Source organism: Colobus angolensis, unplaced genomic scaffold (assembly GCF_000951035.1).
Source record: "Colobus angolensis palliatus isolate OR3802 unplaced genomic scaffold, Cang.pa_1.0 Scaffold53, whole genome shotgun sequence".
In the NCBI taxonomy this organism is placed as follows: domain Eukaryota; kingdom Metazoa; phylum Chordata; class Mammalia; order Primates; family Cercopithecidae; genus Colobus; species Colobus angolensis.
In genome coordinates, this window is record NW_012118821.1 from 4633796 (window position 1) to 4636700 (window position 2905).

The window sequence follows — 2905 nt, forward strand, 5'->3', positions numbered from 1 at the left end:
GACAGGTAGATAGATAGATAGATAGATAGATAGATAGATAGATAGATAGATAGATAGATATAGAGGAGAAGAAGGGAGGGCTCTTGCTTATACCAAAATGCCAAAGCCAAATGGAAAATATGGTGGGAGTGTTGGAGTTGGAAAATCCTAATTTTGTAACCATCATGTTAAATGTTGGCTCCAGCAATTAACAGCTGCTAAGTGTAAGGGAAATATTGATGAGAAGTAGGATATTCATAAGTTCTTAACATGCCAGTCTCTAATAAAACTCATTATTAGTTACAAGGGAGAAAAATAAATCATAATTATAGACTGGAAAGATCAGACACCGCCTTAACCAGATAATCAAAATGAGCATCGCTTATGAAGGACATGTGGATATCACATGCTACCAGATGTGATACCCTGAAAAGAACACAACCCTGCCTGTGCCGTCTTCTGGTCAAGAACACATAAACCCAGTGTAACCACAAAGGAACAGCAGATAAGTACAAATAAATACTGTTATCAAGGTAAAAAGAAAAAAATAGTGGGAACTAAAACCATAGTCTCCAAAAGCATCAATGCCATAAAGGGCAAAGAAAGGCTGCGGTTTCAAGGAGGCTCAAGAGTCTCAATAATAAATGCAATATTTGACCTGGATCCTGTACTAGGAAAAATGCCTTAAAAAATGCTACTAGATCAAGGGAAAAAATTGGAAAATGGATTGTAGATTGATAGATTAGAGAAATGTATTATGTATCAATATAATTTATGAAGTTGATAACTGTACTGTGGTTACTTAAGAAAAAAATTCTAATCTTAAAAAATATACACTGAAGTATTTAGTGGTAACAGGCTATAATGTACGTAACTTACCCTTAAATAATTTTTTTAAAGTGTGTGTAAAATAAATAAATAAATAAAGAGCAAGCACTAGTGATAAAGCAAATGAGGTAAAATGTCAACAACAGGTGAATCCAAATTTGGATAAAGGGTATACAAATGTTCCTTATACTATTTCTATTTTCGTAATGATTTTAAGGCTGAAATTATTTTCAAACAAAAGTTAAGAAGTTCTACCATTCTAAGATATAGCCCATGAAACTGTTTAATTCTCAGACCTAAATCATCTCCCCTCTCTAAATCCCATGGCACTTTATTGTTTTGTTTGTTTTCATTTAATTATCGCATACAGCTTTGTGTTGTTAGTTGCCACAGGTTGTTTGGGGTGTAGAAGTCTGGATTTTGGCTTCTTGGTTTCATAGGAAGTCCCCCGCATGCTCTTTGTAGCTCCCTCGTGTCCCTTGTAGAATGCTGGCACAGGGTAGGCACTCTGCATGGGGTGTGAAAAGCTCTGGATACCAAGACTTGGCTTGAAGTCTTTGCTCTGCCGCTCAATTGCTCCGTGAACGTGGCAAATTAACATAAGTCTCTGTGCCTCAGTTTTCCTGTTTGTTAAACTGGGGTTTTCCTGTTTGTTAAACAGTAGGTGGCTTTTCCTGTTCTAAAAATCAGTGGTTCAGTATTTGTGTGGTTACGTTTCAGCAGTTTAATGTTATAGATGAAAATGTAAACAATTTTGAGATTTTTTTTTTTTTTTAAGACAGAGTCTAGCTCTGTTGCCCAGGCTGGAATGCAACGGCACCATCCCGGCTTGCTGCAACCTCCACCTCCCTGGTTCAAGTGATTCTCCTGCCTCAGCCTCCTGAGTAGCTGGGATTACAGGCGTGCACCACCACACCTGGCTAATTTTTGTATTTTTAGCAGAAATAGGGTTTCACCATGTTGGCCAGGCTGGTCTCAAACTCCTGATCTCAGGTGATCTGTCCACCTCAGCCTCCCAAAATGCTAGGATTACAGGCTTGAGCCACTGCGCCCAGCCAATTTTGAGATTTTTTAATGTGTGTATATATGTCAATTGATATGATAACAGGTTGCAGCTATTCAAAGCGATTCAATAGCCATTGCAGTACATCGAGTTCCATAGAGACTGCGCCAGGAGCCCATGAGAGCTGGATAAGCATGGGGCAAGGCTGTGCCTCGCCAAGGAAACATAACTAACCATGGGCAAAGGTGATCTTAAAAAGCTGAGACGCAAAATGTCACCATAGGCATCCTTCGTGCAAACTGGCCAGGAGGAGCACAAGAAACAGCACCCAGATGGTTCCGTCAGCTTCTCAGAGCCTTCTAAGAAGTGCTCAGGGAAGTGGAAGACCATGCCAGCTAAAGAGAAAGCAAAATTTGAGGACATGGCACAGGTAGACCAGGCCGTGAAATGAAAGAGAAATGAAACCTACATCTCTCCCAAAGGAGAAATGAAAAAGAAGCTCAAGGATCCCAATGCATTCAAGAGGCCTCCTTCCGCCTTTTTCTTGTTCTGCACCCCAACATTAAAGGAGAACATCCTGGTATGTACATTGATGATGCTGCAAAGAAACAGAGAGGTGTGGAATAACAGTGCTGCTGGTGACATGCAGCCTTGTAAAAAGAAGACTGCAAAGCTGAAGGAAAAATACAAAAAGGACATTGCTTATTGCTGCATACCCAGCTAGAGGAAAACCGGATGCAGCAGAAAAAAAAAAAAAGAGTCATCACAACCGAAAAAAGCAAAGAAGGAAGAGGAGGAAGATGAAAAGGATGATGAGGAGGAGGAAGATGAAGAAGATGATGATGACTAAGTTGGTTTTAGGGCAGTTTTTCCTTGTCTATAAAGCATTCAACCACCCCGCACATAATTCACTCCTTTTAAAGAAAAAAACTCTGAAATATAAGGCTGTGTAAGATTTGTTTTTAAAGTCTACAGTGTCTTTTTTGTACAGTTACATTACCAAATATGTCTTTAAATAACCCTGTCCTGGTGCTATTTTCAATAGCCACTAACCTTGCCTGGTACAGTATGGGGATGGTAAATTGACATGGAAAT

The 2905-nt window shown here is 39.4% G+C and overlaps 1 pseudogene; it reads left to right on the forward strand.

Moving 5' to 3' along the window:
- Positions 1–2045: 2045 nt before the first annotated feature.
- Positions 2046–2660, forward strand: LOC105525338 (annotated as a pseudogene).
- Positions 2661–2905: the final 245 nt, after the last annotated feature.